The sequence below is a fragment of the Hemicordylus capensis genome, chromosome 5, assembly GCF_027244095.1.
Source record: "Hemicordylus capensis ecotype Gifberg chromosome 5, rHemCap1.1.pri, whole genome shotgun sequence".
NCBI classification, from domain to species: domain Eukaryota; kingdom Metazoa; phylum Chordata; class Lepidosauria; order Squamata; family Cordylidae; genus Hemicordylus; species Hemicordylus capensis.
This window is the reverse complement of record NC_069661.1, coordinates 43,816,490-43,839,459: the sequence shown is the minus strand read 5'-3', so window position 1 is coordinate 43,839,459 and position 22,970 is coordinate 43,816,490. Positions and strand designations below refer to the sequence as shown.

General features: G+C 44.9%; 1 protein-coding gene across 2 annotated transcripts in view; it reads right to left on the bottom strand.

Moving 5' to 3' along the window:
* The window catches only part of SYNPO2 (synaptopodin 2), a 163,172-nt gene that overhangs the window by 86,437 nt on the left and 53,765 nt on the right, over positions 1-22,970 (bottom strand). Inside the window, exon 1 of one of the 2 annotated variants that reach the window (XM_053252952.1) lies at positions 20,480-20,572. The exons of the other annotated variant lie outside the window; for it this stretch is intronic. The gene's annotated coding sequence lies outside the window, so the exon portion shown is untranslated. Of the gene's footprint in view, positions 1-20,479; positions 20,573-22,970 lie in introns of those variants that run through there. 2 annotated transcript variants of the gene reach the window in all.

Sequence of the window (22,970 nt, the reverse complement as noted above, 5' to 3'; positions counted from 1 at the left end):
TGTTATGACTTCAGATATATCTTCATGTCAAGAGCGAGGAATCCTGTGAAGCCAGGAGGGTGTGGGAGAGAGTGTGGGCATCTTCTCTAGAGGGGGCTGCTGCCTCTTCTCCTCTTGGCCAGCCGGCCTTCAGGCCAGCGCCAAAGTTATATGGCGAGAGTCAAGCTGGGGAGAGGTCTGGAGCCAACTCTGTGCAGTTTTGCCTGGCCCTGCTGCATTGAGTTGTCCCAAAGGAAACTGCTCTTCTTTGCCAGATTCGGGGGGTGGATCGCCTCACCTCCCTCAGTGTGTTGTTGTCCCTGTGGTGAGTTGTCAGCTATGAGTTGTCCCGTGGTGAGTTGGCCACGGTGAGCTGGCCACAGTGAGTTGGCTGCGGAGGGTTGGCAGTGGAGAGTTGTCCTAGACCCTGATCATGGCCTATTCCCCATCTGCCATTTTCTTGCCTGACATTCCTGAACTTATTTGCCTCTAATTGCTTTAGGGGTAAATAGCAGTGTAGGCAGTCTATTCTGGTTAGAAAACAGAACAGGAGAAGAGTTTTAATCCCCCTGCCTCCACGCACCATTGTCCTGATCAGGGGCCCTATGGCTACATTTTGCTAAGAAAGAGACATTTCCAGACTGAAGGATATACAGGTAGCATGCACTTTGGCCCTTAAACAATTGATCTTTTGCTTGTCCTGAATAAGGATGAATCACAACTGTCCTCCCCCTTTCTGACATCCCTTCAAAACATTTGAAAATGGTGTCAATCCAATTTCCCTTGAGTACAGCAATACTACCACTTCCTGAAACCCGCAGACAATCCTTATATTAATACATGCTAACATGTGAATGGCCTTGTGCCAAAGCATCAAACTGTTGATTCATGTTCAGTTCATTAGCCATAATAACCTCAGAAGATTTCTCAGAAATGCTACTAGTCAGCCAGTTAACCTTCATATAAGACATGTACATTGATCTCCCCCTGTCCTTGTGTAATGTTTTACATTCACCCCTTTTTAATATGAGCTGTGCTCTCTAGTTCTGAATTTCAGAGATCAGAAAGGAATGTAGCAACCAACCCACCTGCAATCCCTCAATTTGCTCAGTTACGTGTAAGTGAATAACTAGACACGACCCCCCAATGCAACATCCAACTGATATTTTTTGGCAGAGCAACGTTCCCTGTGTGCCTCTATCTTCTTTCTCACACTTGATATGAAATCACAAAACTCGCTTCCAAGCCAACATTTAGAAGAAGAAACAGATGATCTACTCAGGGCTTGGAAGGTACCTTGATTAGAATGAATCATCTTTAGTAAGCTGCTTTGCTCCCCTGAAGAAGACGTGCCAGTTTGATTCAAGTTGAAGGCATCAGATGATATTCTGATTTAAATCAAATGACTGCTTTAAAACAATGAGAACGCACACAGGTCAACTACATGAACATGAATACAGAAAACACGCACACAGATCAACTGCATGTATTTATTGCAGGCCTGCACAACTTCAACTTTCCAGCAGTTGTTGGATTACAACTCCCATCTTCTTCAGCCACAGTGGCCAATGGTCAGAGATAGTGCAAAATCTGAGGAAGGGCTAAAGTTGTGCTTTCGGTTGTTGTGGCTGGGGATTATGGGAGGGGCAGTCCACAACATCTAGAGACCAAAGTTTGAGAAGCCCTACATGAATGCAGAACATAAGGAATGCTCTACAAGATTCACAGACAGCTGGTCCATCTAGTGTGTGCATCTTGACCTCAACAGTAGCCACTCAGATGCTCTTCCATTAAGGGCATGTCAGTTCATGGTTGTACCCCAGCAACTGGTATTCAGAGGCATACGTGGAAGCTCTGTATAGCCATAGTGGCAAATAGCCATAATTAGGTCAGTATTCCATGAATTTGTCTAATCCCCTTTAAAGGTAAAGGTAAAATTGTGCCCTCGAGTCAGTGTCGACTCCTGGTGATCACAGAGCTATAGGATCTAAATTTCAGATAATCCAAAAAGGGCCTTTTGTGGGACCTGTCACTTTGTGTGATCTAAACCAGGGATTCTCAATGTAGGATCCTCAGATATTATTGGACTTCAACTCCCATAATCCTCAGCCCCAGTGGCCTTTGGTTTGGGATTATGGGAGTTGAAGTACAATAACATCTGGGGATCCAACGCTGAGAATCCCTGATATAAACCGCTTGCACCTCTCCATATGTGAAAGGGCCTTCACCCTGGTAGCCCCTACAATATGAAACACCCTGTCTCCAGAGATCTGCTTGGCAACTAGTTTCCCTGCCTACTGGAGATTACTCAAGACTTGACTCTTACAGCGGACATTTAATTAGTGCTGTTGTTTTCTCTTGTTCTCTAATTATTCTGTGTTGTTGTGTTAATTTTATTTCTTTGTTGGTTCTTAAATCTTTGTTATTTTTTAAATTTTTGTGAGCCACCCTGAGCTGCCTTTGATTGAAACAAGGCATTGGTTCTGTTCAATAAATGAACCAATAAACTAATGGCCATTACCACCACATCTTGTGGTGTGGCAGTGCATTCCATAAATGAATTCTGTATTGTGTGAAGTGTTTTATTTATCTGATGACAGACATTGGCTTGATGGCTGATAAAGTAAAGTTGCACCCTCAGGTTGGTGTCGACAGCTGGTGACCACAGAATCATGTGGCTTGTATATGATGGCAAACACAGTTTTTCAAGAAATGAGCAATTGCAGCCAAGCGGTGGGAGTGGGGGCTTATTTTATAAGGCAAAAGTCTGTCAGTTTCTTAGACTGCATCCCTCTGCAAAGTCAGGCTGTTTAAATCCCATTGAAATCCATGGGATCTAAGCAGCCTATGTGCAGGATGCAGTCATAGCAAAGGAAAAATGTGTTATACAGGAAGCTGCCATATACTGAGTCAGACTATTGGTCTATCTAGCTCAGTATTGTCTTCACAGATTGTCAGCAGCTTCTCCAAGGTTGCAGGCAGGAGCCTCTCTCAGCCTTATCTTGGAGATGCTGCCAGGGAGGGAACTTGGAACCTTCTGCATGCAAGCCTGCAGATGCTCTTCCCAGAGTGCTCCCATCCCCTAAGGGGAATATCTTACAGTGCTCACATCTGATCTCCCATTCAGTTGCAACCAGAGCAGACCCTGCTTAGCAAAGGGGACTATTCGTGCTTGCTACCACAAAACCAGCTCTTGTGGTAGTAATGGCAACATTAGGAATAATCCTATTGAGACAGTCCATGTTTTGGAATCTAAATATGTGCAAACTGGGATTGATGCATGTTTCTGAAATTATCTCTTATAAGCTCTCATTAATTCTCCTTGGGAAAATCAGCCAATGATGCAGAAGGGGAGGACATGACAGTAGTGGGGGATGGAGAATGCAGTTCTAAGGCAAGAAAGCCATAGGTTGCTGTGGTTCAATATTAATAAATAATTAGTATGTCTTCTTTTTAAGCAAAATGAACTGTCAAGACACATAGAACATGCAGTACCCAGTGTTCATTGTTTTGCACGATTAAAAGCTTACAAAGAAAAGCTGAAGTAGAATCTCTAGTAAGAAAGTAATTTAATATTATGGTCAATGACCAGTCAACATACACATCAAAATACAAATCAGCTTAAAACAAAACAAAATCAAAACAGTAAATTTAAACAACAGAGCACCAAGGGATACAAAAATCTCAATCACAGCTAATCAATTATTCTCGTCTCAGTTTACAGGCTGCTGCACGGAATCCTGCTGACTCAATTGTAACAACTGCATATTGGTCCGCCAAGATATAGTAGATGTAGTACTCTTCTGAGAGACCAGGCCTATTTTTTAAAGAATGGTTCAATCCAGGTAGTACGAATGTCCCTATAGTATGCACAGTGTAAGAGAACATGTAAGATGGACTCAATGTCGCCTGAACCACATGGACATAACTGGTTCCTAAGTGGTATTTGAAACATTTAGCTAAAAATATAAGACAAATCTGATTTAAAAAATTTAAAACACAAGTATAAAAATAATACAAAATACAAAGTACAAAGAGCAGCAGCAGAGACAATCATATAAAAGCCTGGGTAAAAAGCCAAGATTTAACATGCTTTCTAAAAGCTGTGATGGAGACTGAGCAGTGAATAACCACCGGGAGAGCATTCCAGAGTCTGGGGGCAGCAACAGAGAAGGCCCTGTCCCGCGTGCACGACAACCAAGCCTCCCTCATTGTCGGCACCCAGAGCAGAGCCCCCTCAAATGACCTCGTCAAGCGGGCAGCAACCCTTGGGAGTAGGCGGTCCTTCAGATATCCAGGGCCCAAACCGTTAAGGGCTTTAAAGGTCAAAAACAGCACCTTGACTTGGACCCGGAAACGAACTGGTAGCCTGTGCAGCTCTCTCAAAATGGGTGTGATGTGCTCCCATCAGGCAGCTCTGGATAAAACCCTAGCTGCCGCATTTTGCACTAGCTCCACTATATGATATCCACTACATGATGCTTAATAATTTCTTTGGCAGCATTGTAGCCCAAAGCCAGTAGATACTGTGGAGAGAAACCATATCTGCTGAGATTATCATAAAAGCCCTTGTACCTATTAGAATGAAACTCATCAGAACCAAGGGGGCAAGGCCCTGGGGGCAGACGTAGAATTTAAGCCAATAGTATGAAGCCGCACCTGTGCCTTAACTCTGGTTAACCCTGTTTCTAAACGTAAGACAGCAGAAGTAGAATCTCTGTTTTGTGTGTTAGCTTTTTGTCAAACAGAAACACATCTCTGTTTCACATGTATTTAAAATTATAAATACAACAAAGCCCAACAATAGTAATCAAACACACACTGTCAGTCAGAATTTACTTCAGCATATTATCACCATTGCTATTGTTATCCCATATCATTCCACAATTATTTTGTTATTATATATTTATATCATAGTATGATTTTCTTCTGAAAGAAAAGCAAGCAGAGTCGTTTAAAAAAATAGAAATAAAACCACAAAAACAATACAAAATAATAAAATGACACCTATAAAAACCTTCGGGGAACAATAATAAAAGCATATCAGCAACACGCCAGGCCCTTACACAAAAGACACAAAGTAGTTTCTGACACACAAATCAAGCCAGCCACCAGCACTAAATCACTTCTTCCTATGACTATTATTCTGCCTGTCTGGTGCATGAATTTTGGTGAGAAAACCAGGGGGTTCCTTAATGGAATCTATAGGCCCTGAATTTCCCCCACTTTTAGCCAAATTATGCCCCCTGCAGTCCTATCATTACATGTGCCTGTCAATTATTGTTCTTCTTTTTCTACACTAGCTCACTCATTTTTTTCTGCACTAGCGCATCTCACTCATGAACCTGGGGCTGTCTGTTTCCTCCCAAGTCCACTTGTTCAACATCTGCTTGTGCTAAGGCAGAATGGTCTGGTGACTTGCACTTTGGACTGGTTTCCATGCCAGCCATGGCTGCCATGTACCTGACATTGAGTTTTGTGGTGCTTTGCCCAGCTAGGAAGCAAAAAAGGGCACTCATGCTTGTGGTTGTTGCTGTTATTCCCCTTCCATAGATCTTTCCTCAAAGACTCAGATGTCTCAACTGGCTTTCAGATTCGTGTTCTCTTTCTGCCTGTGGTGTTTTTTTAATCCATTCCTTGATCCAGGCCAGCTTTTGAATGGGGCTTTGGTTACTTGTATTTCAGTCCTGGAGTAGAGGTGGGCTAAGAAATGGCCAGCAGCAAGAGCACTTTCAGCAGTCTGCACTTGACTCTCTCTACACAACACAATCTCTGTTTCATTAAACTATTAATACTCCTGATGATTCCACTGCACTGTCTTGTCCTTGCATACCACAACTCTTTTCCTTAGATTCTACACTGGCCAACTTAAGAATACTAAAGGATGTGTTTTGTGACCAGTGAAGTCAAAACTTCTATGATCAAAGCAGTCAGTGTGATGGTATGTCCCGAGTCAGACACAGTGGACCCCCTGACCTGATTTTGTGGACACAGCCTCTCCTGACATACAATCAGTATTACACTGTCATGTGGAATTAAGGCACTGCTCTATTTATCTCTTTAATTTGTAAAATAATTGTTGACAGTTAAGAAGTAGAAAATGCTGTGCATGTTCTTCCCATTACACTCCCCTCATCTACTTACTCACACATGTAAATCCTGTCTAAACGGGGGGGGGGCATTTCCCCTCAGTTTTTATAGCAGATAGGGTTCTTCCACTCCTCTCCCTTACTGAACTAGAAACTTGCCAAGGAAATTAAACACACACACACACACACACACACCAGAAAACACATTTTTAAAAGACAATATCAGTACTCTGAATCATAGTGTGAGGAGGGGAAATTTTGGCAGAAGCTTGCTCGTAAAATTATCTCTGTGACAAAACCTTTAACATTCTTTCAGTAAATCAGAATTTTGGGGTTTAAAAGTGAGATGTGAGAGCCAAAGAGTTCAGGCTGAGATAACACACTGACCTTCTACCTAGAATTTAGAAAGCCCCATGGGCTAGTTTTTCCCATCATGCCTCACAGGGACACATCTGAACGTCCATTAAAACCACAGGACTTGTGTGCCCATGACAGGGCACGGGACTGCAACTCTGCCATAAGAAGTACTTTGCACGATAATATCTTCCAATAGAAATGACTCCCTTAAATAACTCAGAATGACAACGATGTCAAGAATCGAAAACTGCAAAAGATGTTCAGATATGTACTGTTAGCTAATATGTTTGGACTGGGATCCAAAGGGCTGCATGCAATGCCCAAGCCCCTTGTTCTCCTATCTCCAAAAGCTGCTTCTGAAAGTCAGAGCACGCTCCAGAACAGTATTTAATGCAGCCTGAGGCGTGCAGCCAGGAGAAAACATTGACAACCCTTCATCTCTGTGTGTAAAGAAGTATCTTAGGCACCTGTGCAGGGTTCTTTCTACCCAGCTTTCCAGATTCAACCCTACAGCAGTGTCACTATGGATCCGCTAAATGTGCTTCCTTGCTTCCTGTGTGACACCACAGTCCCTGCACGGACAGCAAGGTGCCATTCACATACCCAATGCCTTCTTGAGGATTTTACCTTTGTGATATAGTGCTACAACGTTGCATGTGCATCGCAAAAAAAGTAGCTGTATTTTCCCACTGTAGGAGTTTGAGATTCTGGGGGTCATTTTCAATACGATCCTGCCAAGCCAAAGCATTTTACCCCTGTTGTAGGGTTTAATCTGGAAAGTGCCCTGGTCAGAGTACATGAAGTATCAAGCACAGAGGCGCTGTTATCCCCGGACCATGGGGGCACTGGCCTGTGGCCTCCTAGGCCCAGGGGGGCCTCCAAAGGTCCGAGGGGGCCTCCTGCAGCCAATCCACCCCACTGCTGCCCCTGTGCCGCTCCAGCAAGCCTTTTAAAATAAAAGCCATGCTGTGGAGCAGTGGCACTAGCTGCAGGGAGGATGGGGGGGCGGCAAGGAGGAGAGTGTTTCCCTTTACCAAGTTCTTTACCCAGGGGAGGGTGGGATGGGGTGCAGCAGTGGTGGTTGCGGGGGGGGGGGCAATGAGAGGAGAGCCAGCGTGGTGTAGTGGTTAGAGTGCTGGACTAGGACTGGGGAGACCCGAGTTCAAATCCCCATTCAGCCATGATACTAGCTGGGTGACTCTGGGCCAGTCACTTCTCTCTCAGCCTAGCCTACTTCACAAGGTTTTTGTGAGGAGAAACTTAAGTATGTAGTACACCACTCTGGGCTCCTTGGAGGACGAGCGGGATATAAATGTTACCCCCTGTTACCATCCAGCATGGGAGGAGATGACCTCCTCCCAGCTCCGCTCACTCCTCCCAAGTGAATGGACAGGCCTCTCTGCTTCCTGCACATGGAGGAAGGCCAGAAATGGCCTGCTCAGGGCGAGAGGCCATCCATTCACTTGGGAAGAGGGAGCGGAGCTGGGAGGAGGTCACCGCCTCCCATCCCAGATGGTAACAAGGGAACTTTCCCCTCCCCACCCACCCACCCACCCACAACTGCCACCACTGTGCCCCACCCCACCCTTCCTCTGGGTAAAGATCTCAGTAAAGGGGAACTCGCCCTACAGCTAGTGCCACTGCTGCAGTGACAGGTTTGGGTTTTTTACACTGCATAAGGGAGGACTTTCTCCTCATACCCACCACCATGACGGAAGCCCCCTCCAAAGCCCTTCAGGTCCAGGGTCCCAAATGATCAGGGTGCGCCTCTGATCAAGCATCATAATACTTTGTTTCTAAGGGCCAAACCTATATTCCAACCTATAGTTTGGTCCTGGGGGTGCCTGAGGGTGTTTGTTGTTAAAAGCAGGTGTCCCAGTTTGGATCAGGATTGGAGAAGAAGAATTCAACTCTTTGCCCCTGCCATAGTTCTGATGAACTATGCACTATGTGAGCTAGCCCCATGGGTGATATTTGCCCGATAAGAAGTAAGTTCCTGTTGCAGTGCCTCTCCAAGGGCAAATAGCCGGTGCAGGATGTGTGTATGATCCAGATCAGGACCATGGTAGGGATCTTTTGAGTTAGAGTTCCCTTCCCAGTATGCTCCAGATCCATCCAGATGGCTGAACGTGGCTGCCGAGAACAAACTCAGCTTCCTGTACACACCATGGTCCCAATACAGGTATTAGAAACTGTTCTAAGAAAACTGATATCAAAACTGCATTATTCTTATACGCTTAAAACAAAAGAGATGTGGGAGAGCCAGTCACAGATCCTTTGCAATGTGTGTGGTTTGGCCCTGAGTGTTGGTAGAATTCTTACAGCTTGAAAACTAACACTTTCCCACCCCTGCTGGTATGATAACTCCACTCTAGTTTATTTTCAAATAAATGCCCCCCCTGGCCGCACCTCACACTCAAGCCTTACTACCCATATGAAGTAGGGGTATGCACGAATCAGTTCAGCGGTCTATTCACAGACCGCTGAACCAATTCAAGCAGGTTCGAAGTTCAAGCAGGTTCGAAGGTGTGTGTGTGGGTTGCCTTAAACAGTGGGGAGGGTGCCCTTACCTCCCCTGCTGCGTTCCCTCCTCCGGCACTGCTTCCAAGACTGATGTCACAGGGTGACTGTATACCCTCTTGCCACCCTGGTCAGCATCAAACCAGAAGTTGTGGGGTGCACGTGTGTGATGTGTGCAGGTATGCCACTGACAGGGGCGGCAAGAGAGTATATAGCCGCCCTGCAACAGCAGTTTTGGAAGCAGCGCCGGAGAGGGAAATGCGGCGGGGGAGGTAGGGGCACTCTCCCTATCACCCGGATGGGGTTCCGTGCATGTGTTCCACCCATTGAGGTCATCTGAGGAAGTCCATCTACAGTTACTGCCAACTCGTTTGGTGGCTACAGACACGTGCCTTCTCGGTCGCTCCCCTGAGATTGTGAAATGTGCTCCCTGCTGAGATATGATCCTCCCCATCTCTGGCAATTTTCCAAAAAAAAAAACCTGAAAACCCATCTTTTCGCCCAAGCTTTCTCTGCTTTTTAAATTTTTTTTATGTTTTTAAATCTCTAATTTATTTTTAAATTGTTAAATGGTTTTAAGTTTTTGTATATGTTTTTAACTTGTTTTATGCTCTTGTTAACCGCCCAGAGACTAAAGTTTGAGGCGGTGTACAAATTTGATTGATAAATAAATAAATAATAAATAAATAAATAAAACAAAGAGATACCTGCAGTGCAATCTTAAGCTTGTTTATTCAAAAGTAAGAATGGTACATACTATCTAATACACAAGGTATTATTATTATTATTATTATTAAATAATAATAATCGTGTGTGCCCTGAGAGGAAGGCAAGAAAGGAGGCACCCAGGCCAGGGGAGAGCATATCACTGGTTCCCATAGAGACCAGCTCTGGCCTGTGAGGACTGTTGGGCTAGCCCCTCCATCTTCCCAGGAGTATGGAAAGACCAGTGTGCCCTGAGAAGGAGGCCAGAAAGGAGGCACCCAGGCGAGCGAGCTCTTGTCCTCAGCTCCCGAAAAGTCCAACAGCCTGAGACGTTGTATTAATCTTACATACTTTGCTTGGTTTTTTTAATATTGTAAACCACCTTGGGTGATTTTGTCAAGGCAGAAAGGCACTATAAAAATGTAATAAATAAATAAGTATAAATAAATAATAAGCACATTTCGGGTTGCAGTCATAAGAACCTATCAACTAAAAGCCACTTTGCAAACATATGTGAGTAAAAACGGCAACTTTCTTTTTTGCCTGCCTGGTGGGCAGCAGTAGATGGCTGTGCCGGGGGGGCGGGGAGGGGGAGAGAAGCCCCAAAAGGCAAATGTCTGGATGTGCAGCTGGCATTCCTTAAGTTCAGATCCCTGAGGGTAGCCACCTACAGATCTGGCAAGGAAGCTTGTGGAGGAAAAGACTTGCTTTTCATGACAAAACAAAATAGTAACCCTACACATCTCCTTTCCCCTCCATTTCATTTCAGAGGCCACACAAGTCCAGCTGCACCTGAAAATGATTTAGCAAAAATTCCTTCGATATTACAACAAAGGTTGAGCTTAAAATGTAGGATTCAAACTGCAACTGCTCTGCAGAATGAAGGCGTCCTAATCTCTCAGCTTCAGACAGGACTGCCACGATGTGGTGGCTGGCATTAAAAAGTGTCACCAGAAACATGTCCACATATGGTTATGTGAAGTTGCTCCATTTGGGGCAATGGATTCCTCCAGTTTATATCCTGGCTTACGCAGATGCCCCAAGCTCACCCTGTACCATACCCATGTAACTGCTGACACTTTTATAAGCAGGAGGGATTTTAAGAGCTTGCAGCTCATTAGCAAAACACGTAATTACTATTTGGGAGAACTGGGACCAAGGTTAACTTACTGTATACTGGAGCTGGAAATATGGAATGTGAGATGCTTCTTTTTACACATTGCAGCCACACACACACACTCCAAGGAACTAAGGAACACACACCGTAGATGGAACTAAGCAATAGATGGAAAGATAACTGTGAGTGCAATTTTTCACAGAACAATGCATATATTTCTGGCTCCATATTCTTTCTTTTTTTACTGATTGATGGACATTTCATAAGAAATACTTCACTCTCCTTTTTTCTATTTATGAGTTTATTTCCCTCCTCATTATATATCCAACTCATTGCCTTACATGATGCCCAGCCTTCCAGGGACAGAAGGAAGGCTTTGAGTCCACACGCTGAAGGCTTCTTTGTGCAGCAATTCAAACATGGAGGGGGGGACAATTTCAAGCCTCTCCCCTCTCTCCAAACATCACACCTCTCTCCAAAAGCCCTTAAATATGTCCAAGGATCATGCAGTTCTCCAAGGATCACATAGATTTATACCAATGGAAAAGGCTTTTGAAGAGAGGGGAGAGACATGAAAATTGGTCCCCCTCCCACTCCACACCTGGACCACTGTGCAAAGAAGCCTTCAGTGTAGGGACTTGTGGACCTCTATCACTAGAGAGTCCATATCATGTAAGCCACTGAATTTTTCAGGGACCTTCTGCTCACATTTACACAGTGAGTTTCTGTGCAATCCCCTTTTTTCTGACTAGAGTAAGCTTTGGCAAAGCAGGGTGGAGTTGCAGCTCAACTGAGCTGCCTACCATAGTGAAGTTATGTGAACACACTAGGAGAAAGTGGTGCCTACCCTGTTCCCATCATTTGAGTAATCCAAAATGTGGTGCAGGATGATGCATAGAGAATCTATCACAGAGAAGAGGGCTTCTGGGCCTTTCCCACATTCTGATTTTTGCAGATACCCAAAGCTCAGAATCTGGTCTTTGTTCTACTGTCCCATTGCAAGAGAAGATAGTCCCAGTTGGGAAGAGATTTGGAATGCTGGCCATTTTGTTTTGATACGATGCCCCTGTTACTAGCAATGCTTTTTTTGCTGGCTCCCAGGACACCCCCCCCTTTATGTTTGAGTCTCCAGGCTTGGAGATCTCACCCTTGACATGCCCAGGAGCCTCACAGCATTGTGAGCTCTCCATTTGTGGCACACAGGGACAGGTCACTTAGTTGAAAGTGGGCCAGTTGCCCCTAGGTTTGGCTCCTAACAAAGCAAATTGGAAAGGAGAGCAGATGCACACCCTTGCTATGCTGGGACACCCTAAGTAGACCCCAGGAGTTAGCTAAAGCAAAGTTAACTTCCAGCCAAGGCCACTCTGCACTCAGAGTGAACCTGCCTCAGCCCCTCCCCTCCTTTTGCAAAGGATAGCAGCAAGCCAATGTGCCAATTAACTTAGCAGGAAGAACGCAGATAAGGCTCGGAGGTAAATCCTGCCCCGCTCACAAAAGAGGTTGAGTCAGCAATAATACCTAGAGATACACCCATTAAAAGTACTAATTGGATTATTGGACTTTCCATCCATGCAGATTTCCTCTTCTCAGATTTCCTCTTCACACTCCATTTTCATGACAAACAGCCTTCACATGCCTCAGCAATTCCCACATTGTTACACTCAAGAAGAGTGATCAGCAACAATGGAATCCTTGCCGGTTCCACCCAACACACATATTCAACAAAAAAGGTCAATTGGAATGTTCCCCCAGGACATAAATTGGGGTATATCTGGCCCCAATTCTATGATTCCGTCCTCTTTGTGTACCAGCTACCTTGGAGATACCAGGGCTTGGGCGATTTACTGATCACAGACCACCACATCAGGCTGTGTTCAGTATTTCATGTCATCCCCCAGGTCGGCTTTCTTACCCAGCCTGATCTGCCCAGTCTTCCTCGCCAACATAGGAAGCTGGTTCCATAAACGAAGCACCCTTGCAACTAACTCCTCCATCCTTCTCACTCCTGCCTCTGACTGAGCTGTCCCTGATGAACAATGTCTTTTGGTTGTTCCAGGAGCCCCAAGATTTCTTCATCCAGATCAGGTGATAGGAAGGTTTGCCCCTCACTGTCATAAATCTGTTAGCTCGGCTAACCCAACAGGATTTACAACCCCCTTCAGCACTCCCCCTGTGAGAGAACAGAAAGCAGCAGTGAAACTGCAAGGAGGAAAAGAAAAGGCTCACAAAGAAAATAGTAAATGAATTAAGTCCCCTGAACTGAACTAGGTACCCCTCCTCTAACAATAACTGAGTAATAAGTGAAAAGAAAACACAAAACAAGGAATGAAACGAGCGAAGGACACCAGAACAAGGAATTAACAGAACAAAGCAGGAAAGCATAAACAAGGCAAACTGGAACTTGGAAAAGTTTGGCATTCAAATAGCACACTGTCTGCGGCCAGCGAAAGTTGCAAACAACATCTAAGCAAATGAGAGACTGCTACATATATATGGCTCAAGAGAACCAGCAGCCAATCAGGCTTCCTTGAGTCAGCACTTCCGCTTCCTCTCTTGTGATCTCCTGCGCCTGCGTTACTCCCACTGAGCTTGCCTCTTGAGATGTCTTCTAAAGACAGGTGAAATCCCAGGCTCCTCTCCATCAGAAATCATGTCTGGCAGCTGTTGCGAATCCTCAGCTCCAGAGTCTGGTCTCCTGCCAAATCCTGTTGCTGTGCCTCTGAGCCCTCACTAGCAGGCAAATCCTCCTGCTCTGACTCTTCTGAGTCAGAAGTCTGAGCCATGACACTCACTGTGCCCATCTCTATCCCTATTCCCTTTTCTTAAATCCAGCCACCTCCTTCTCTAAGAGGCTCCTTCTCTTGCCTATGTTGCCTATGTTATGGTTGCCTGTCTGGAAACCATAACTCATGCCCTCGTCACCTCTCAGTTCAACTATTGCAATGCGCTCTACCTGGGGTTGCCTTTGAAGACGACTTGGAAGCTTGAGCTGGCTCCAAATGCCACAGCCCGGCTGCTTATGGGCAGCAGAAAATATGATTATGTTTCACCTTTGCTGAGGTTGCTGAATTGGCTCCCAGTTCACTTCTGGGTCCAATTCAAGGTGCTGGTTATCACCTATAAAACCTTTAGTGTTTGGCACCTATGTACCTTCAGGACCGCCTCTCCCATCCAACTTCGACCCACCCTATGAGGTCATCTCAGGTGGGCCTTCTCAGAGTTCTGGGCCCAAGAGAGGTACGTGGGGCCTAGGCTCGTGGGAGGACCTTCTCTGTTGCAGCCCCCTCCTTATGGAACACTCTGCCTCCTGAGATTCATAATGCCCCCTCTCTTCTGTCCTTTAAGAAGCTCCTGAAGACCTACTTATTTTGCCAGGCATTTAGTTTTTAACGTGTGTGTGGGGGGGGTTCTTTTTCTTTTTTCCTTTTCTTTCTCCCCCTTCCCCTTCTCTTGTCTTTGTTGTTTTTGTAATTTATGTAAACCACCTCAAGTCTAAGGAAGTTGGGCGGTCAATAAGTTTGCTAAATAAATAAATTTTTAAAAATTAGGACTCTAAGCTAAAATGCCTCTTTGCAGTTGAAGGTATTTTTAATAGTAATATTGCATCAATCACACACTTCTTTCCGCTGTACCCCTCTCTACAATTAATACTTTCTTTTGATTTTGAAACTTAAATCTTGCCCCAGTCAACATCATTTCCTGGGTCCACAACTTTGCACACATTTAATCTGAAGTGAAACTGTCCTCTCTGAGCTAATTTCCCCCATGCAAGCTCGAATGCAAATTTAGGGGTCCTCACCGATCACCTGGGACAGTTTCATTAACACCCCTAACAGTGCCAGGCCACGACAATGTGTCTTCATGACAATACCAAATGGCACCTCATCTCTTCCATCCCTTCTCTTTTTTAGCTATTAAAACCACACCCCAATTTATTCCTTCTTTCAAATCTCCTCCCATAGGGGCACACTCACTGTTCATTTTCCTTTCTTTGTTCTGTGGGGGCACCCTTTCTTCTTCCCCATCCTTGAGCTAGGAATGCTTCTGCCAGCACTGCCTGGCTTGGTGGCATAGTCTGAGAGTGCTCACACATGGCCATCACTGCCTTGGCGGCATGCCCCGAGCACCCACCCGCAGATGGAGGAGCATTATATTGTCCATTGCCTCAGACAGCAAAATATCTTGGGCCATACCTGGATGCACTTGTGGGTTCTATGTTGGAGGTTTGGGTTCATAAAAAAGGCGGGGCTGTGTGTAATGACCTGTGTTGGCTGGCTGCCCAGCAGATCCAAAATCACTCCTTCCAGAAGGGGAGAGCTGACAGATGCAGTCAGACAGGAACAGAGATGAAGCGTAGTCCAAACATTGCATAAGGTCAGCACCGGGAATTCCACAGACATCAAGATCAGGTATGGGGGGGACAAGGATTGTAGTCAGTCAAAACAAAACAGTTTCAGATTCCAGGGTCAAGGTGGCTCAGGGTAAAGGCTGGTCATCGTGGATGTTGTTTCTAGCACAGATCTGGTTTCCAGGCTGCCCTAAAAAGGCTGTGTGCTGAGATTCCCACCCATCACAGCAGCTGTGTCTTGTCAGGGAGATGCAGCTGGGTCAAAGCTGGAACACCTGTTCCTTCTGGCCAGTCTCTCCGACCTGCAGTGTTCCTCCCTTTGAGCCTGTATTCTGGCCATACATCGCTGCTGGGGATCTGGGACAGGCACCTTGACTTCAGAGGCCTCGGAGGCTTTATCAGGAGAAGGAAGGGAAGGAGACGGAGGGGCCTGCAAGCCTGCCGGCTCCAGCTCTGCTGAGTCAACTGGAGTTTCAAGCTGCTCCCCCTGCTCTGGGTCTTCATCTGAAGAATCACACTGTGGAGCTTTTGGTTCATCCATTCCTTGATCCAGGCCAGCTTTTGAATGGGGCATTACCTACTTGTATTCCAGTCCTGGAGTAAAGGCGGGGCTAACAAACAGCTAGCAGCAAGAGCACTGAAAAGCAGTCTGCACTTAACTCTGTGTACTTAGTATTTATTTTATTAAACTATTAATATTCCCGATTCTACTCTACTGCCTTGTCCTTGCACACAAAAACTCTTTCCCTTGAATTCTACAAGCAGGAGGGAGTTACAGAGAGTGGGTTGGCGAGGCCTCGTGATAGCTTGTTGTTAATAAAGCAACTGTGTTAAGAGACTCCTGAGAATCTTGGTCTTCACTAACATCACCGGTCCCATCCTAAGGAAGAGGCAGGCAGAAGGTGGATCAGGACCCACTAGTAGATCTCTGAGTCAGTTAATCTGCGTGGACTTTTTGACTCCCAATTGTAACAGTAGCAATAACCAAAAACTACACCCTTTCCAATTAGGCTGCCGGAATAAAATATATTTGAGTAACAGAACCAAGAGGTCAATGAAGCAGAATGCATGGGAGAAGCCATGAGTGAAAGAAACTCTGAGCTCAGTTCTGGCCCTAAAAAAAAAATCCTGACGTGAGGCACTCTGTTGCTTAATTCAAGCAGGAGTGGAGCCACCACTGAGTGAATGGGTTTGAAGAACCTGGGCCACCGCCCCTCAGGGGTCACACCTCGTGCCCCAGCCACACCCCCACATCTGACGTCAGATGCAGGGGGTGTAGCTTTGCTTGCAAACAGGGCAGCGCGACACCAGTGCCACATTCACAGTGTGGCCGGGAGAGACTCTCCCTCCCAAAGAGCTGCCATTTTGTACCTGGCTCTGGTTGGTAGGCCTCAGGACTCTAGGAAAAAAACAGTCAGTCCCACAAGCCTGAAATTTGCCCTCCTGTGCCCTAAACCATTTATCCCAACCTTTCTAACCTCACCTGTTATTTTATTTATTTATTTATTTGAAACATTTAATATACTGCCCACTCCGAAGACTCTGGGCGGTGTACAAAAATTTACAGAGCAAGACAGAATTAAAATTACATTCTAAATTAAAAACTAAAGTAACTAACAAAAAGAAAAAACCAAATAGGTAAACTACAGGGTAAAAGCCTGGCGAAAAAGAAAAGTCTTCAATAGAGATTTAAAAATCAATAAGGAAGGAGCTAAACGAATCTGAAGGAGAAGGGAGTTCTAGAGAAGTGGGGCAGCAACTGAAAAGGCCCTTTCACGGGTCCTAGCGCCCTGAACCTATCGGAAATCAGGGACCGACAAAAGGGCCATTTGAGGAGATCTGACCGGACGGGTTGTAACTAGATGGGAGAGGCAGGTCGACAGGCGCCAAACCCCGCAAGGCTTTGAAGGTCAAAACCAGGACCTTAAATTGAACTCGGTAGTGAATAGGCAACCAGTGCAATGACTGCAGGAGAGGTGTTACCCTGTCATATTTTCTAGTACCCATGAGTAGGCGAGCCACTGCATTCTGGACCCGTTGTAGCTTTTCGATCATCCTCAGAGGTAACCCTAGATAGAGAGCATTACAATAATCTAAGTGGGAGATAACAAGGGCATGGGTCACTGTCATTAAACCTGTTGTTTATGTTCTTAAGATGCACCTTATTTGTAAATTTTATCTGGCTATGCAGGTTTAATCACTGATTGCTCTCTAGCGTTGAAAGTTCTTTTGAAGTACAGTTATCTGGGCATTTGAAAGGAGAAAATCGCATTCAGCATTATTCACATGAAGGAGAATGCCAGAAACAACAACTGTAATAGATTAGCTTTTCCAAGTCTGTTGGAAGATCAATTATGCACAACTTCAGGCATTTTACATTTACTTTGTTTTCATGCTGAAAATACACATTCTAGCATGGAAAACTGTGTATTGATGCTGTGTTTATTTTCTGGAATTAAAACACTAAAAATAATCCATGCCTTTATCTGTTCAGAGTTAAGTGCTAACAGTGGGGCCTTAGAAATGTGGGCCTTAAAAAATCCATCAAGTTGCCTAAGTCTTCAGTTTGATTAATTCCCCATCAGTGGGAGTCCAGAATGTGTAATTCACACAGTGTCTGTGTTCAGTCAGAATTTCTAGTGTATAAAGAGACCCCAAAAAAGGACCAAAGGGAGAAACTTACACCAAAAAAATCATAAAAACAAAAAGTCATTAGAAGTCTTTTGATTAAAGATGATGGGAGAAGGCCTGAGGGGAAGAAAAGGATATAGATGCAAACTGTTCTAGTCTCTGGTTTCTAACAAAAAATTAAGAACAAGTAGGGCCTAGAGGTGAGTAGCATTTTGTATCACTATTTATTTCAGTTCTTCTAACACAGGATTAATATTACTGGGGTTACAGCTTGTGCTCCATTAAGCACTTCCATCATTTTTATATCTTGTCTTTTTCCTAAACTGGTAAGAAATGTAGAATGTCCTCCTTTTACAAATCAGTTATGGTTGCTAGTACGGTTTCTGTTGTTAGCAATAAAAAGCTGTTCATTGGGAGATTGGTCATGTTCTGCTGCTCCTTATCGTGTCTGCATTTTTTAATTATTCAGTCCTTAGGAACAAAGGAAGCTGCCTTATACCAACTCAGACCATTGATCCACCTAGCTCAATATTGTCTACACAGATGGCAGTGGCTTCTCCAAACAGGAATCTCTCTCAGCCGTATCATAAAGATGCCAGGGAAGGAACGTGGAACCTTCTGCATGCAAGTGCTCTTCTCCATCCCCTAAGGGGAATGGCCCCATCCCCTAAGGGGAATATATTGTGGTACTCACATATATAGTCTCCCATTCAAATGCAAACCGGGGCAGACCCTGCCTAGCAAAGGGGACAATTCATGCTTGTTACCACAAGACCAGCTCTCCTCCCAAGTTCACACAGGCAGTGTGATTTCTCACCAGAGTCGTAACTAGGGAAAACGGCACCCGGGGCAAGCACTGAAATTGCGCCCCCGCCCCCCGTGCGCCCCCCGCCACCCCCGGAAATATGGAAATGTGTCACAGCCATAGTCAAATGTGGGTTGTGGGCTGCATCCGTGCAAGTATACTGGGACAGGAAAAAGGAAACATGAGGCTACAAGGCTCTTTAGAAATATATATTTTAAAGAAATGTCTTGCACACCAACAGCCTAAGTTTGCAGTCCTCATTGCCAGAAAATAAATGCTTTTAAACATAGTAATAGGTTTTCTGTCCCAAAATGGAAAAGACAAGACAGGTATTCAGAGGCGTAACTAGGGAAAATGGCGCCTAGGGCAAGCACTGAAATTGCGCCACTGTCCAAGCAGGAATGATGGGACTTGTAGTCAGCAATATCTGAAATCCCCGTTAAAAGGAACACTGTACCATCTAGACATGGCTGTTGATCAAAACCTGAAAACATGAGCCATCTCTGTAAAAGACTTAGAACAACATTCAGGAGTTATGCGAGGATTCCAAGTGTCATTTTCTCTGTCTCCTCTCATTCTTTAAAAAACATGACTTTGTCCTAGAGGATAACCTGCCCAAATAGCCACTAGCAAAATAGGGGAAGAAGAAGGTGGTGGGGTGTGTGTGTGTCTATAAACCACTGACTGATTCCTGCCAGCCTTTGTCTTATGAAGATTGTTGGCTCATGATGGGGTATATGTGCATTCACCACACTAGTGCTTACTTTGACACCAAGAGGGAGGAGGATACATTAGTTTGCTACACTAGACAGAGGAATTTGCAACAGGAGCAGACAGCCAAGTTCTGCCAGGGCCAAAACCAGCCCCTGCCAAACTAAGAAATCATTGTAATTTGCCCCTTCCTGTCACAAGCAGTGTGCTGTTCTTCTATTATTGACTCTAACTCTCAGATATCCCAGTCATGGATGGAAAATTCAGGGTCAATTTACAAGAGACACATTTTCTACATGGAAGTTTCTTCTGTGCAGGTGCTGTGCAGAAACCCATGTGTAGTGATCAATACATATGTAACTATTCCGCCAGGGGCATAGCAAGGTTGGAATGGGTCCAGAGACAGGATTTCAAAATGGGCCCCCAGACCCTCAAAGTCCAGGGCCTCCACACATCCCAGGCCCCCAAGGATTTAAGTCTGATATTTCATAATAAGTATGCTACTTGGAAATACATTTCACTGAATACACGCATGCACACGTCATAGTATATAGTGATATACATTGAGTACTATATATTTGTGCTACTTTTAATGCCTAGAACACACTAGCAATGCTAATTATTAAAATGGACCCCTTGCTGCAGATTAGCAAATGATACTTTCAACCATGCAGGGTGAGCCTATGTTTGTTTTCTCAGAATTCTGAACAAATTCAGTAAAGTTTGATTCCAGGAGTCTTTTCACACCAGGCTTTTAAAGCCCTTTAACACACATCTCCTCTGGAATAGAGGTGCTGCATTCACATGTTGGCCAGATTTACCCTGAAGTCCCTGCAAGTTATTGGGGAGCAGTTCACACACAAGAAAAATAAAATAAAATAAAATAAAATAAAATCACAACACATGCTTCACAGTTCTCACTCAGACCTTCTGGATTGCAAAATAACTTGAACATAAGTGCATTTATGAATGAATGAATGAAAATAAATAAAATATACTTGTTCCAGAAGTGTTTGTAATTTTCTGACATGAAACAAGCCACTTATAGGCCTTTTTAGATAGTTTTTGTTTTTAAAGCCAGCACATTTCCCAGTCTGTTTTAAATTAAATATTCAGAGACTTCGCAGTCTCGCCCCACCCCCACCCCCATATCAAAGCCCTATGGCAAGCAGATCCCTATATATGGGGGTAACCACAAAAAGGAATTCACAGCCTACCTAGCAATAGCTGTTCTGGATGGTCTGGTCTGGGCAGAGGGTCTGCTGCCTGCTTCCTCCTTCCTTGCTTGCTTGGGGCCTACTCGAGTTCAGGCTTCAGGGAGGCCTACTTGGAGGCCTCTCTGGAAGCCCCACCCACCCGCCGATCAGCTGAGAGGCGGGGAGAGAAGAGCTCTGCAGTTTGCAGGCCTTGCCAATCCTAGGCCTCTTTGCCGATCAGCCGGAGCTGGAGGCAAGTGGTTGAGGGGCCCTGGGGCTGGGCAGGTGGGCAATGGGGTGGGGGTGGCAGGGACTGGTATGGCGCCCCCACCCCAATGGCGCCCGGGGCACATGCCCCCCCTGCCCCCCCCAGTTAAGCCTATGTTTCTCACTCATGCAAATGCTGGTACAATGCACCCGTTTTGAGTGGGTGATATTGCTGAGCAATTGCTATAGATGTCATAGCATTGACCCCAGACTTAGCCATTTATTTATATTTATTTATTTAACATATTGCTATATCGCCCAAAACTTGTGTCTCTGAGCAGTTTACAATTTAAAAATCATTTAAATATTATCATGAAGAGGCAAGACAAGGATCTGCAACAACTAACTAACTAGTTAATTACCAAATGTCAGTGTGGGCAAACCTTGGTCTGCAGTAACGAAGGTCTTCCCCGCCATCCGCAGTCCAGCCTGCCTCCACATCAGTGATCAGAATATGCCCTGATCCAGGAACATCCTCATCACACCTTCTAAGGCAGTGGTTCCTAAACTTAGGTTCCCAGCTGTTGCTGGACTACAACTCCCATCATTCCCAGCCACAAGGGGCACTGCTGGGATCTCTTTCCATTGTATGGAGACAGAAAAATGTTATCAGTTTGGGCCAAAAGTTTAAATTGCTGTAGAGGTTGTGTTCAGCCTGGCTCAGTATAAAGTACTGTAACCAGTCTGTAGTTATTATTAGGAATTCTAGCTGGCCTATGCTTTTATTTATTTAGGAATCTATCCCATCTACTTTCCAAGGAACTTGAGGTAGCTTACAAAAGTTAAAACAGAGGCTGACATAAAAAGCAAGGAAGTATTTGTGTAGTGAGAGAAGAGGCTAACTGCACTTCCCAACTAAATGCACTGGTACACCAGCTAAGGGGCAATTTTTGGTGACCTTTCCTTCCCCAGGAAGCCTTCTGTGCCACCTGAAAATATGTTCCTGAGGACCGAGGAGCCCTTGGGGACATATTCTCAGATGGTACAAAGGGCTTCCTGGGGTTGGAAATATCATCAAAAATTGCCGCTCCCCCCAGTGCTGACCTCCAGGTGGTCAGTTGTTTCTTAAGGTGAACCTGAAATATCATAAAAGGGGATGGGGATTAATGGTGCTGAAGTATTCTGAATAAGGAATGCCCATGACCTTGTAAGATTACTCTTACAAGTTAGTTCAGAGCTTCAAAATCTGGCAAGCCCTTGATACCCAGAACTTCCTTGCCAACTGTCAGACTGTTTGACCCTAGACAAACAGTGAAAGGTTATATTTGAGACCACTTGGAAGTAAAATGGGCTTTGTTGCCATTCTTTATCAGTGTGTTGCTAGCTACATTGCAATTTCACATCCAAGTGAAGCAGAAAAACAAAATAATTTCCTTAATAGGAGAAGAATCTTACATTGGTAAATGCCACATAATCTTTGCCTTGCCAGGCTGTGAATATACTGGACTTGTGTTTTCTCTGGGCCTGGTTGAACCCACTTAAATACTAGGAGATACCATAATTGGGTGATTTGCAACTCTCTCTGTGTGTGATGCACCCTTATAATAACCAACTACAGTTCATGATATTTAAGCACATGCTTAATTTTTCCATTGAATTCAATGAGTTCTAGGGTAAAACAAGATTGGAAGCTGCCTGATATCGAGTCTGGCCATTGGTCCATCTAGCTCAGTATTGGCTACAGTGACTGGCAGTGGCTTCTCAGGAAGGAATTTCTACCAGTCCTAGCTGGTAGTGCCAGGGATTAAACATGGGATGTTCTCCATGCAAGCGAATGCTCTACCACTGACTGAGCTATTGCCCTATCCCCAAAGGTGGCATATATGGGACTCCCATCCAGGTACTGAACACACCAGGACCTGCTTTGCTTCAGAAGTGTGGCTATCTCATATCCCCTTAGACCATGTTACGGGACATGAAAGCTGGAATGGGACTATAGCAAGGGTGAAGTAAGAATTTAACTCATCCTCTCTGCCATAATCCTAATCTCCGTCTGCCACCCTGCTGCCGGTGGGTGTTTCACCTGGAAGTGAAGCTCCCACCATGGAAAAGTATCAATGCAGGCGTCAATCCAAATCAGGACCATGATGGAAGAAAAGGGGTTAAAGATTCCCTCTGTCTTGCCATGGTGCTGATAAAAATCAGGGGTCCACATGGCTAATATTTAACTTCAAACAGAACGCATGTAAGGATCAAACTACATTTTAATGCCACATGCTTTGGCCCATACAAGCATCTGTCTTTG